General features: G+C 37.8%; 1 protein-coding gene across 3 annotated transcripts in view; it reads left to right on the top strand.

Annotated features, from left to right (window-relative positions):
• LAMA1 (laminin subunit alpha 1) overlaps nucleotides 1-15460 on the top strand; it is a 143685-nt gene that overhangs the window by 7986 nt on the left and 120239 nt on the right. The window lies entirely within an intron of this gene.

Below are 15460 nucleotides of genomic sequence, written 5' to 3'. Positions count from 1 at the left end.
TCATCACCACACATCATTATGAAAAAACATTTTCTTGTGATGAGGACTTGTAAGATCTACTCTCTTAACAACTTTCAATTATGCACTACAGTATTATTAGTTACAGTTACCATGCTGTATATTACACCTACATGACTATTTTATACCTGGAAATTTGTACCTTTTGATCCCCTTCACCTAAACACTGTTTTTGTTTTGTACAAAATCTAGTTTTCCCAGCTCTTTACAACTCCCCTCCTGGTTTCATCAGCACTCTTTTGTTCATTCTAGAAGTTTGGGGTTGGGAAAATTCAAGATATTCATTAACAAGTGAAATGGCTTGGGAAACTTCCAATTCTTTTCTTTAAAAGAGTTGGCATTTTAGTTCATTCATGCCTTTTGAGGGTAGGAAATAATATTTTCTTGTGGGATTGTCATTTCTATTCACTTTTTCTAATTTTTTCCCTCTGTTTATTCACTTATTCATTTATTTATTCATATGCTGGAATATTATTGGGATATACAAAGGCTAGTGTGTCTTCAGGGTCCCATTCTCATCTTCCATATGATTCCAGGGTACTTATTGACGTTCTTGGTTTTTGAAATTCATGGAACTGAAAAGTGCATATATCGAAAAAAAAGTTCTCCATAAGAAAGAAGGAGTAGAGATTAAAGTCAACGATGGTGGAAGTTACCATCTATATTCATGTAGGTTTATGTTGAAATGAGTAGGCCAAGTTGTGGGGCAGAGAAAGTCAGTAGAGAAGAGATAGAGAGAGACTCAGCATTAGCTGGAGTTGCAAGACCAGCTTCTACACCAAACAGTTTGTTAGGTGATGTCTATTTCCTTAGCTTCCTTTCGTGGGGAACTCAGAACTGATCTGCCTGGCTAGCTCTTCTGTGTGCTCTAGGAGAGCAGTTAATACAGGAGTTCTGTCTCTGGGCTGCACATTAGATTTTAATAACATCAGTGGCCAGGACGTACCCCAGAGATTATAATTTATGTGGTCTGGGATGGTGCCTGGTCATTTGCATTTTAAAATGCTCCCTGACATTTTAATCCACTGTGCAGCCTGGGTTGAGAGCCACTAGGTTAACACCATAAGATTTGCTGTGCCAGTGAATGCAATGCAATGTAGCAATGCAGGCATGGAAAAGAGATGCAGTACTGGGTAGTAACCCCTAACTTATTTATGACGTGCAAGTCAGGACACTGGTCCCATTGTGCCTGCCACAGCCTGCAATCTAATGCTTTGTACACATAGATGCCCCAAACTCAGACCCCGAACCACCCTCTCGTTTATTATTTCATTCTATTCTGACCGATCTGTTGTGAAGTAAGGATGATAGTACACACCTAAAAGTGGGAAGGGGTCCCTGCACTCAGAGCTTGTGCTGTTGAAGTTGTTCTGAGAAAGTCAGCAAGTGCTCAGTTGGTGTTTATTATTTATTGCTCTCCTGCTTAGATGAGCACAGTGTCTATCTTGCTTTACTGCCTTATGAAAGCCCTTTTTTCTTTCAAAAATACTCCTGATTAAATATGACATTTAGAGTCCCTCATGTTTTGAGATAAGATCTGGCCTTGCAGGATTGAGTGGTTGCTTATTTTTTCATCATTTAATTAATTCATCGAAAATTTATTAAATATATTCCATATGCAGGCATTTTGGGTCATGTCTTCCTTCTCAACTCTTTTAAATGGACAAGCCACAGGAACCTTTTCTTCTGGGATTATCTAGGTCACCTCCTTCTCTCATCCAATCTACACCTTCTCAGGTCTGGCGATTCCAAAGTCTAGCTGTCCTTAGTCACCTTCTGTTCCTTTCCTTCTTTGATCTTGTCTTTAATTTATGATCCATTGTGCACTTGCTTTTCCTTGCCTCCTTTAGAAGTTTTTCTTTTGAATGTTCGCCTTATTATTTCCCTTCTAGCTCCACCCAACAAAATAAGAGCCATTCTTCCTTCTACACCCGCAACAACTCCCCCCTCTGCCTCACACATACCTACCACCTTAGCTCCTCTCTTTTCACACACACACACTACCACACACACACACATACACATACACACATTCACCCCCTTCACTACACACACTATACTGATCTTGCAGACCAGCTCCCAGTTTAAGGTACTTGGAGAGGTATTGTACTGACTAACCCCAGACTGACAGAGCCAGAATCTGGACCTGGGCCCGTCCACTAGGGTGAGGCAGGTTCTGCTGGAAGGGCCAGCCCAGCTTTAGATGCTGGGATGGAGTTAGATGTGACCAATAAAACAGTTTTCTAAGGGCCCAGAAAGTCGTTGGCATCTGAATTTCTCCATGAGTTAATGGACTGTGAAATTTTCATTCATCCTTGTTGAATTGTTTAATGGTTTCTCGTTCTCTCCTGAGCAGGACTTATAAGATACTCTGTGATCTGACTCTGCTCAGACCTCTCTCAAGCTTCTTTGCCCACTGCTAATCCTATTTTGACCATTCCGAAATATCTGTGGTTCCCATAATGTGACATGGGGGCTCACATCTGTGAACCTTAAACATACTGTTCTAGTACGTGGAAAGCCCTTTGTTTGACTGGTGGCACTCTGACTTATTCTGGTCCACCTATCATTTTGGTTTTCTTCTTGCTTGTTGCCAGAGCAGTTTGTCTATACATCTTACCAGCACATCATTTTGTAATTATTTGGTAATTTACCTATCTATACTTGAGGGCAGAGATTTTTGTTCTTATTTCTAATATGTAGCGCGGTGCCTGAAATTTAATGTTGATTCTGTAAATATTAGGTGGGTGAATGAATGGAAGTCCCAATGCAAACAAACAACAGGGGCTAGAAAGGAATCCAGTGGCCATTAATTCAAGATCCAGGGAGACAGGCAACTGGGATTAGGGAAGTCACTAAACACAGTAATAATTTCCTCGGAAGGGGTGGACAGAGAAGAAACAGGCTGACAGCTCTAGAAGGCTGAAAGAACTTAGTATGTCATCCAGGTAGGAACTGAGAATGGGGAACAAAGAAGAATTCAGATAATCAAACTAGGGCAGAGGGAGGACAACATTTTGAAACCAAGTCTTATCTCACGTTCTAAACCAGAACGCATGATCAAGAATGACCTAGCAGCAGAAATAAGAAGTCTAGATATTTTTTGTGCTTACGGGTGGGGTCCAAATATGGAGAGAGAAGAGCCATGGAATATGGTAATCAGGAGGGGTTTAATAACTTGAAGAGATTATTAAGCTCTTACAAAGAAAAAAAGGATTACATTTTGTAATTAAAATAATACTGGTAATGAATATTCAATATAGGCTTAAAATTTAGATTACATTTAATAAAATCTTTTTTCTAGATTTGAAGCCACTAACTTTAGGCATCTCAAGCCAGCAGCAATTCATTAATTCACATAGTCAACAAGTATTTGTTAAGTTTCTAGAATATTCCACAGACTGTGACCAGTAGTTCTTGCACCTCCAGTTCTTGTAGTCAAGTAAGCATGAGACGTGCCCAAAGAATTTACTAAGTGTGTCTATCAGTTCAGATCTGAGAGATATTTTTGTTTCTGAATGCCTCGTACACCAATATAACCCCACTTACTGCTATAGAATAGCATCATGTAAACGGAAAGAGAACTCTGATTCAACACTGTGTTTCTACTGCTTGCGGTTTCCTTTTATCTTAAAGAGTGTAACTTCAGAATACTCCATTGTATGTCGCTTCAGACATGTTGGCATTTGTTGACTAACTCTTGTAGTTATATTTTCATATAGAGTTTTTTATTTGTTTGTTTGTTTGTTTTTAAGGAACTCTGTCTTTGGAGGACTTTGTTTAAGTTGGGGAACAGCTGTTCACCTTCGATCAGTCTGGGCTAAGCCATCCTTGTCTTCTCAGAAACAGAATAAATGCATACAGAATTTATATCACAGATGGATTTTTGTTTGATAAAAACCACTTTTTACTGAACAAAAGAATGCCTATTCACTTTAAAAATGTGATCCTAACATCTCCTGTATCTTTAGTGGTTTCCAACTTTGTTGGTTTCATTTAATTTATTTTAATTGACTAAATTAAGATGTATCTCATTTTAGGTGGCCAAACATCCTCTGAAAATTTATGCATCAGATAGTTTTCTATAAATTCAGTATTAAATTCAGTACTAAAATAATTCCAAATGCTTAAAGGAATCAGCAACTAAAGAAAATAAACATCCCTTTGGTTTCTGTTGTCAACTGTTCTATGCCAATTTAGTTATCCTATGGTGGATAATGGTGCCAACTGAAGAAGTTCGAGGTGCATGAAGATTGGCTGCTCCCCTACAATGTGACCACTAGATGATGACAAAAACAAATATCAGCTTACATATTATAAATTATTAACATATGTACCTTAATTAGCAGTCAGGGCTAAAACAGGTTATAGGCCACATCCTATAAATTTGAGAGTTGCAGCTTTTCTGTCCTTGTGGGTATGCAGACTTCTTCCTTGAATTAACATCAAGCAGTTGGCAACCTTCCTAAAATGCTGTCTAGATACAAGACATTTTAGGGATCAAGCCTCAGACAGCATAACCATCCTCCAGAATGTAGGCTATAGGCCACATGATTATGTACCCTGTACGTGTAAGTGTGAGGAGAATCTCCAACATGCAGTTTTATTGGGGTATAATTTATGTAACATAACATTATACCTATTGGAAATGAACAGTTGAACAATTTCTTTTTAGTGAATTTAGAATGTTAAACAGTCACCACCACAAGCTTGTGTGGAACACTGCTAAGATTTCGAGACGTTTCCTCATGCTTATTTGTGCTCAGTTCCCACTCCAACCCTCACCCCAGCCCCAAGCAATCATCTGTTTTCTGTACTTTTATATTTGTCTTTTCTGTGAATGTTTTATATATGAACTCATACAGTATGTAGTCCTTTGTATCTATCTTTTACTTAACATAATATTTTCTAGGCTCATCTATGTTGTAGCATATATTTGTAGTTTGTTCCACTGTATTGCTGACTAGTATTCCATTGTGTAGCTGCACTGCATTTTGTTTATCCAGTCGCCAGTTAATGCACATTATGATTGTTTCCATTTGAGGATATGAGAAGTAATGCTGTAAACATTCACATACAAGTCTTCCTATTGACATGTTTTTATTTTTCTTGAGAAATTCCTAGGAGTGAAATATGGGTTGTATGATAAGTTTATGTTACTTTTTAAAAGAAACTGTCAAACTATTTTCCAAAGTGGCTATACCATTTTACAGTATAAAATGTAGCAATGTCTGAGCATTCCAATTTCTCCACATCCTTACCAACACTTCATGTTGTCTGTCTTTCTGGTAATAGACATCTTAGTGATTATGTAATGGTATCTTGTGATTTAATTTGTATTTCCCTAATAATTAATGACATTGAGCATATTTCGTGTTTCGTTAGCTATTCATATATCTTCTTTAGTAAAATATCTATTTTGTCCATTTTTTATTGTTTTTTTTTTTTGTCTTTTAAGTATTGACTTAAAGAGTTCTTCATATTTTCTAGATACAAATCCTTTTTCAAATATGAATGTGATTTGAAATATTTTCTCTCAGTCTATGGCTTATCTTTTCATTTTCTTAATAATGTATTTGAAGTGCCAGGGGTTTTTTTGATTATTGATTTCATCAAGTTTTTTCTTTTATGGATTGTTCTTTTGGTGTGATATTTAAGAATTACTTGCCTAACAAAGATTTTCTCCTATATTTTCTTCTAGAAGGTTTATTGTTTAGCTTTTACATTTAGGTCTGTGATCTACAGTAAGTTCATTTTTGTATGTGGACAGCCAGCTGTCCCAACAACATTTAATTGAAAAGACAAAATTGCCTTGGTAAAATTGCTTTGGTAAAATTGCATTTTACCAAAAATCAATTGGCCATAAATGTAAGTGTATATTTTTGGACTTTCTCTTTCATTCCATTAATTCATATGTCTGTTCTTATACCCCACTGTCTTGATTCCTTTGGTTTTTAAAATAAGTTTTGAAATAGGTAGTATAAGCCATTCAATTTTGTTCACTTTTTCTAAATTGCTTTGACAGTTCTAGGTCCTTAGCATTTTCATTAGTATCAGCTTGTTAATTTCTAAAAAAAAGCCAACTAGGATTTTATTAGGAATTAGACTGACTCTATAGATAGTTTGGGGAGAATTGCTGTCTAACAATGTTGAGTCTTCCTATCTATGAATAAGAAACATCTCTTCATTCATATTCTTTCATTTCTCTCAGAAATGTATTGTAGCTTCAGTGTATTTGTCTTGAACTTTTGTTAATTTTTTTCTTAAGTATTTTATTCTTTTCCAATAAAAAAAGCCTGGAACATATGGAGGGCAGATCTAGCCTTTCCTTGGCATTTCTGTTTTGAAGATCTCCCTCTTAAGTGTGTGGCTGGTCTGCTTGTAGCTTGCCCCTACTGGGACCCCAACCTTAGGCTAGTGGAGCTGCGAGCTTTCCGCATTCATTTTCTACTGAGTTTAAGACTTTTTCATGACAAAATCGCTGGGCTCATGTGTCCAATCTCTGTTCCAAATCTAGTTGGCTTTTGGGTCTCCAGCAGAGATTGTGCTGGTTTTCATGCTCACCCTGCTCTGGTCATCTACCATGCTGATGAGCTGGGTGAGCATGGGACAGCCCCAGGCAGACAGCTGATCTTCTCTGCTAGTCTGACCTGAAACCCTTGCAGCTTTTCGTAAAGTTACCCAATTTGTTGTTAGTCTTCATTTGGTTTCAGAGTCCTGAAATGGTCGTATTTGAAAATTTTGCCCAGTTATGTATTTTTTTTTTCCCCAGGGGACAATTTGTCAACCTCCTTAGCCTGCCATTGCCAGAAGTCTCTCTGAAGTATTTTAATTTATATAGGTATCTTGACTACCATAAATTTCTCTAATGAGAATCCATTTCTACTATTAATCATGCCATTGACAATCCACTAATTTTACTAATATTTCTGAATATTCTCCTTAATTAGGAAAGTACTAGTGTCAAAGGAAATCAATGACAGAACATTATGGTGGGGTACCTCCAGAAGTCTTATGGGCAGTCTTTCTGATTAGAATATCAGCTGACTACCCTTGGAAGGCACATCACTGATTTTAATGCTAGCTGTTAATGGGTAGTTTAACATAAATAAAACACACACACACACGTGCATGAGTGTACACACACATGCATAATCACAGTTTTTATACGGAATATCTTATAATATCAAAGTTTTTACACTGAAATATCTTAAAGTTAATTTCATACATTATACCAATTATCACTTATGTTTAAATGGATGTTCATCTTGAGTCAAACATCAGTTTCTATCCTCAGTTTGAGTGACTGTCAGCACCCTGTAGTGAAGAACTCTGTGAGACTAACAGTCCCTACATTCAAAGAAGCATCATATTGGCAGCTTGGGAGCGTAGTCCCAGAAGTTTAAAGGACTGACATCCTCCTATAAACAAATTAGGCCCCTAAACTTGCCAACTTCTTCAGGGCGAAAGCCATGTGGCTGGAGAAAACAGCAGGGAGAGTCTGTGCCAAGGAACCAACCAGGAAAGAAGAAAAAGGATAAGTGTAGCAGGTGCCGCTTAGGACTTAAACTGAAAAACCTCACTGTTTGACCGCCGATCACTTAAAGATTTTCCGTTTGGTCAAAATGGGAAACCTGTAGGTGAACCGTAGTGGATTATGCAGTAAAGCTGGGCCAGTTGGTTCTTAGTAGTTTGTTCTAAAAGAAAATATATTACAGCAGATATATATAGATGTGGTTTATGTGAGAGTAATTTATTAATATGGTCCAGCCTGGGTTCTGATTTCATCATTACTAATGTATAAAAACAAAGTAAAATTTCTCTGCCTATATTATCATAATAAAAATGTAATATAGGGAAGAATTTAGAAAATACAAGGAAAATATTAAAAATCTTATTTTAATGAGAAAAGAAAGAGAGAGAGACAGGGCCTCAGGGGCACTGCTGTGGTGATGAGCTTCGTGTCCTTCACCTTCCCCACACTTCCCTGCAGCTGTTTTCATCAGAATGGGGAGACAGCCCCACCATCTAAGAATGGCCCTGCTTTTGCCCTCAGAGGCTGTCTTGAACACTCCTTTCTCTTCCTTCTGTCACTGCGACTTAGACCCTCTCCTGGAAGCTCAAATGCAAACAGATGTCCTCCTGTCCTCTCTGACCCATCTTTCCCCACCTTGTGCAAAGCCCTCCTTGCAGGCCTCTGTGAAAAGACACCTGGAGGCTGCCTACTTTTCTGTCTCATCAGACTGGTCAGAATACCAGTAACCAGCAGTACTTGGGTGGCCCACCGTCAGAAATTAGATAGTGCTATGTAAATGCCCTCCTTTTAAATTTTAACATTATAAGCATTTCACTATGTTTTCAACAACATCGTTTCAATATGAATGAACCAGACCAATGGCAGCATCATTAAGGTGGAACAGGGCTGAAAACTCAAAACACTGGTTCACTTTCTTAGATTTCCCTGTTGGATGCTCAGTTGACGTTGTTCTTATCTTGTGTCTTTAATTTTGGAGCCCCTGAAGTTTTTTCCTCTTTACAGTAAGCTCCCCACAACCTCAAAAAAAACAAAAACAAACAAAAAAAAACCCTTTGTTTTAATTGAAACATCTCATTCCCTCTAAAAATAGTTGTCAAAGGTCTCCAAGACTTGAATGCGTGTCAGGAAGGCTGGAGTTCTGGTTAAATAGTGACAGAAACCTGCTGGACAAAGCATGATCTCACTGATCAGTCTGATGATATTTGTGCCAAGGCTTGACTGAACTGGCCAACTCCAGAGTGTTAGAACTGGAAAAAACCCAAGAGATCATTTAATCTCTTGAACTCAAAGCAGTTGCCCCTGGAAGATGAGGTGGAACTCAGATCCTACCACACACCTGCAGAATCAAAAATCTACATTTTAATGAGATCTTCAGGTAAATGATTTGTTTATATAAAGTTTGAGGAGTACTGCTCAAATTCTCAACTTTCTCTTTGCACAGTTGAGCACAGAATGACATTCGAATATCTTGTGCATAGTTAACTCACAGTCATTAAATTGGTGGCTGCTAAGGGTCATCTTCCTCTGTTTTCAGTAGTGTGACTATTAATTCAACTTTAGATCATAGCACTATTCTCATATTGTGTACATCTATCACTAGGAACTGTTTAACATCTTTTCCCCTATACCAAGATTGTAATGTGTTTGCAGGTCGGTTTGAGAGGAAAGGTAAAAGGTCCGACATTTATCCTTATTAAACTCGTGCTGGTTTTATTTTGGCCACTGTTGAGATTCCACTAACTCCACAACCCAGTGTATTCATTTCCCACACATGTCATGCCTTTTTATATCATTATCTAAATTAGGGTTAATAATATTAAGGAAATGTTGGGCACATGGGGCAATTAACCCAATTCTTTGCCCTCAATCCAGTATATATGCTGTGTTGCTTCTCTTGTTCTTGGTGATATCTTTTTGGGAAAGTGTGGTTCTTCCCACTTTCCCCATGAGAATGTACCTGTATGGTGAATGTACTGTCTTGTGCTTTCCATAGGAAATCAGGTCAGGTGGAGATAACAAGCAGAGAAAAGAAGTTGCTGTGACAGAGGGAAAATTTAGAAGTCTACAGTGTGGTGGAAGTCCAAAGAAGATAGTGTTTAAGAGAACAAGGTCATTTTTGAGAAAAATTACTGTGAGATCAAGTAAACTAAACTGCATGTTGGGTTTAAAAATATAGAAACTGATGGTGACCTTGAAAAGGGCATTTTTAGTGATTTAAAGGAACAGAATTCCAGTTGAAGTTGAGTGAAGAACAAATGTGAGGGAAGGAACTGGAGACAGTGAATGCAATTCTTATATATGCCTGGACATAGTAATGGCTTTTTGAAAAAAAAAGCAAAGCTATTACATTAAATGTATGTCTCTATATAAAGAAGCAGCCCAATTTCAGGGGGAAAAAAGTGGTACTGGAACTGAGAAAACACAATATTGTCGATCCCAGTGAGAGTGATAGCAAGATAATTTAACTCTATGTACTTTTGATTGGAGTGTTTGCTGTAGTTATCAAATATATTTGTCTGCTGTTGGCCTCTAAGGTGAAAGGTATCTCAAATGATTTCTTTGAAAAATGTCCCTCTAGATATACACTGGAATAAAAGGAGCTATAATCTGGTGCATCCAGACATCTTGTGGTCATTGTACTGGTGATCAGTTAGAGTTGCTGATGCCATCTCGAACGCCAAATGATTTCACTAAGGTACACAGCCACTGGTGAGGACAATCGTTGACCGAAGCTACCACTAGGCATCTCCAGGACCAGTTATATAACTTGTAGAACTAGTGCACAATGAAAATGTGGGCCCCTTGTTTAAATTATGAAAAATTTCGAACTGTTTCAGCATAGCTTTCAATCAAGGATGGCTGTACTGTCCTACACCCATGAAGCTGTCCTGGGCACAGTCCTAACAGGAATGCCAAATTTTCAAAGCATTAGCAATTAAAATCTATGTAATAGAGCGCAGAAGTGGCGGAGGAAAGGGGTAAAAATAACTAAGACCTTGAAGGATTTTTGGAAGTGTTTGAGCTCATAAGAAAATGTTGAATTAATTGATGTTCTTAGATATTTAAAAAATGATATAAACATTGCAAATGTTATAAATGATATAAATAAAATGTAATGAGACTGCATTTTAATTCAACAGGGCTGGAGATATTCAGCTTAAAGGCTGCACTTGCTTTTTGACTCTCCTTTGAGCTGAGCTTACTCCTGTAAGGGTTTGGAAGGGGGAGGAGGACACTGTCTTTCCAGGGCAGTGGGAATGATATGAAATGTAAAAATACATGTATGTCGAGGTGCTTTTGTGGTTTGCCTATGTGCAATAATGATTTTGATCTGGTAGAGTTATTTAAATCATCGTCCTTTAATAACAGTTTAAAGTTTGTGGCAGCAAAGGAGAAAACCACTACATGATGAATGAATTATAGTTTTTTTCTCTGCAACTAGACTTGTATGTTGGATTTAAACCTGTAGTATCGTGGAATATAAGTATTAAATAAGCCTCTGTGTGAGGAGTAGGCGGACCCTGATAAAGCGCTATTTTCTGCAGACAGTATTTGTTTCTTGCTTGCTCGTATGCTTATTTATCTTAAAGTGAAAACTTCTGTCTTGTCAAGGACACCTTGATCCCATTGCTGTAGAAATAGAACTCTAGCAAACCCTGCTAAGGCCTTTTCGCTCACCACTCCCTCTGGGTTTTCCAAGATTAAACTTCTTTTTATCTTCCCATGTGAGAAAAAAAAAAAAAAAATCAACTGTGTTAAATGCCAGATTCTCAGGAGTTTGGATTTTCTCCTCACTGTTTGTGTTGGAGTCTTTCTTTCTCTCCCCCTCTCTCCTCCCTCCTCTGCCTCCTGCCCACTTCCCTGCGGGCTGTGCTGGAAAAGGCCTTGGACTCTCTCGAATATCTTAAAGCTTTTCTTTTACTAACATCCATCAATGATTAAATTAGTTTAGTCCAAAAACCAAGCATTTGCTTTGGTGGGAGGGGGAGGGGATGAGAGGGCGGCCATTTTCTAGTTAGTGCTTCTGTCCTGGACTGAAAGGTCTCCGTGTCTACAGGCCACTCAAGTTACCTTCATTTAAAACCCTCTCAAGTGTCATATTTTTCTTTATTTGAGAAATAAAATAACTAACTGGTAACATTTGAATAATTCTCACTGGAAATGAAAGTCTTGTTTGTTTTACATTAAACACGCAAGAACTTTCATGTATTTAAACATTAACTTCAATGTTTTATTATTGAAACATTCTGATATATTTGATATATAAAACAAGTTTATTTTATAGTGACTAAAATGATTTTTAATTTATAATAAATAAGTAGAAATAGAATTTCTTTAAATGATGTACTGTTATGACAAAGTATTTGGCTCAGGTTTCTCACGGGAAAGGAACAGAAGAGTAAGGAACCATTTATTGTTAGTAGTTGTTATCAATTGTTGATCAATCAGAAGTAAAAGTGGGGAGCAGTTTCATTTATGTTTGTGTTTCAAATACACCTATTTCATAATATACAGATACATTTGTATTATTCTTTGGGAAAAAGGTTTGAGTTAAGATGAATTTTGCCACAGCTTGTTAATAGCCTCCTGAATATATTTTAGGGGCTGGTGATGCACTACTATAAGTAATCTCCCTTTATAAAACCCTCCTCCACCTTTATCCATTTCTCCCCTTTCATATATGTGCTCTGTCTTCCACATTCATAGAAAATGTGCCCCTGAAAATATGTTCAAATGCCAAATGCAAGAATTCAGATGATCACTTAATTCCCTTGGAGGGAGTGGGTGAAGATATCATGAAAGTTTTCAGTGGTTTCCTCAGGCATCTTATCTTCCAGTCCAGGCCTCCTGGATGGCACTAAGGACTCATTTCTGCCAGTGCCCTGAGCTGGAAGCACTGCTTCTTGAGGCACACCTGGTCAGGTCACTCGGGATCCCACCTGAGCGAGACGTTAACTCTTGTCCCAAGCCCCTCTCACTCACCTTCACAACTACCTGAATCGAAAGGTCAGGTGCCTCCTGGCTGCCTTTGTCCAGAGATGAACTAGGTTCCTGGAGGAAGAGGTGGGGAAAGGAAACTAACAGAGTCACTTGTATCTTTTTAGCCAAAGCAACTTCTCTACCAGGGTTCTTGACATTTTGGTGCCAAGGGACCCCTTTGGCAAACGTCACAGACCTATTCTCAGTGTGTTTTTTAAATGCATAAAAATATATTACAAGAGAAATCCAAATACATTAAAATGGAGTGCTACCCATGCATGGCTAGCTCTTTCTCATTTTTGAGGTAACTCTTCAAATGTCACCTCTTCAAAGATTCCTTTCCTTGTGTCGGCTTGCAGAACAACGAAAGGAGAAGGTCGTTATTTACAAACATGCATTTAACTTACAGAGATTCAACTACACAGTGTTGCAAAGGCAACTACAGAAAGAATAAGAGAAAAAAAAAGAGAAAGAGAGAGAGAGTTTAGGAAGCGGTACAAGTGCGAGTAGAGCTGTCAGTACTGTTCAGCCTTCTGTGCGGCAAGTCCCTGCCTGGGAATGAGCCTGAGGTGAGCCAAGAGTCTATGTTTCTTCCATGCCTCCCTCACGATGCACATCACTCTAGGCTGAGTGTGTTTCTTCTATTTAAAGGTAGATACTTTTCATACACAATGGCCCTTAAAGGCAAACCAACTACTTCTTTTAAAATTTAATCAGAGAAACAGAGACTCACATATGTGAAATATAACCATAAAAGTCTAATTATATTTGAGGAAATTTTTATTAGTGATCTCCACTGATAATATGAAAATAATAATGCAATTATTTATTGATCCCTTAAGATATTATTTTGACCCTTTACCCACATAAGCCATTTAATGCCCATAAAAATCCCTAGGCACTATGCTTCTCATTGCACAAATAAGGAGACTGACAGGTAAAGCCCCTCAGCTGGCAGCTGGTAGCCCCGGAATTCAAACCAAGGGCTTTCTGACTTAAAAGCCATGTTCTTACTTCTTACCCAACACTACCTTTTCTTAGGCAATATTAATTCTAATTAGAGTGGATATAAAACACCCGATTAGAATGGACATTTCTATTTTAAGCCTGGACATATACAGGTTAGATATTAAATATGCCATGTTAAGTAGAACTTACTGTTTTGAAAGAATTCCACAAGATGTATGTGTGCATCTATCTACTTTATCTATCTATCTATCTATCTATCTATCTATCTATCTATCTATCTATCTATCATCTATCTCACTGGTGTTTAGAAACAAAATTCAACTGAGTGAATTTTAAATATCTCATTGGCTTTATTCAATGATTCATTTCTCAAGCAGCACCCAACCTAGCAGACGGAAAGGAGCTCTGAGGAGCTGTACAAAATGAAAGATTTTATAGGCAGAAGGGATCAAGAACAAGGAAGTTGTATTGGGCAAAAAGGCAGGTTCATCATTGCAAGGTTACTTGCAGAGGATGGCGGGGGTCTATCTGCAGATTAACTAATGCTGATCAGGCAATTGCTAAGTGACTGATTTAAGATTCCATTTGGGGGAGAGCCAGAAACTATAAGTCTTGGGTTGGTGACATGGGACTTAGGTTGAGCAAACTCCATTTTGGGCCTCTTGTTTTTTTTTTAACACTGGGGAGTAAGCAAGAGTCAAGGAAAGCTATTGCCATAAGCATAGATTAGAAGCAAAACCAGCCTTTGAGGGTTCTCTGGCTTAGGATCAAGATTGTATGAAACATCATTTGTTTCTCTTCCACTCCTCTTCAGGTGGAAGTTCTAAAGAGTGATTACTGAATTAGCAAAGAGAATAATGCCACTTTATATTTTGATTTGGCTCTTTTAGCCAAGAAGATCAAAGAGTTACCAAATTAACGCTCTTTACCATTCTATGCATTCATTGAAAGGAGAAAAGCTATTTTTAACTTATTTTTGAAGTAGAGAGAAAATGGTGGGCAAATTTACCTGATAGTCTACATAGTATATGAGGAAAAAAGGTCTCTTAGAAATATTCACTTAATAGTTGAGGAAACAGAGGCTCTGAGAGGTTGACTTACCCAGACTTAGAGTTAATGGTGGAGCCAGGATGAGAGTCTAGATTTAGGCTCCTGGTTCTGTGCACTTGCTGGTAATCCAGGAGTGTAAAGGAACATTCCTTCATTTATTCATTCTTTCATTCAGGCCCCAGAAATAGGGCATTTACATGGGTCAGAAGCTATGAAGAGAAAACAAGGCATGATTCTGCCCTGAAGGAACTCACATATTAATCAAGTTGTTTATATTTTTTGAAGGATAGTGAGGGGAGAATAATGGCGAATGTGTACGGAGAGACTGGTCAGCAAATTAATGATCTCTGTATAACTGTTAAGTATAGTCATAGGGCATGCTGATTTCAGGCAGGACAAAAGAAGAACATTTATATTAGTCCAGAGTTCAGGAAAGATCTGGGCTTAGCTTGAAGGATGAGTAGGTCATAAATGGATATATGAAAAGTGCAAAGGAAGCAAATTGAAATCGATTTGAAGACCAATAAGAATTTTTTTGCCTGAGTACGTGCCCTCATTTCTGCCTGGGTTATGCCTAACTGAATTTCTTATTCTAGATTCTCTCCTCTAATCTATTTTTAAATATTGCTGCTTTTTAAATATTATACTTCTCAGAATCTATGAGTAGCTGTCTCTCCCTCCTGATTATGAGAGCCTTACGGGTAGGAATAGTCCAGCTCATCCATCTTGGTGTCCCAGGGAGGTGCCTGGCTTAGTGCTTTGTACCTAAGAGGTTCTCATTAAAAATTTATTGAACTTAGCCAAACATTCTCACCTGCATTTTATGACTCATGGATATGTTGCTAAATATGAATTTATGCATCCTCCTAAAATGCATGTAATTAGAATACATAAAATATTAGTAAC

Source organism: Pteropus medius, unplaced genomic scaffold (assembly GCF_902729225.1).
Source record: "Pteropus medius unplaced genomic scaffold, Ma_sr-lr_union100, whole genome shotgun sequence".
Classification (NCBI taxonomy): domain Eukaryota; kingdom Metazoa; phylum Chordata; class Mammalia; order Chiroptera; family Pteropodidae; genus Pteropus; species Pteropus medius.
This window is presented reverse-complemented; position numbering and strand designations above follow the sequence as displayed.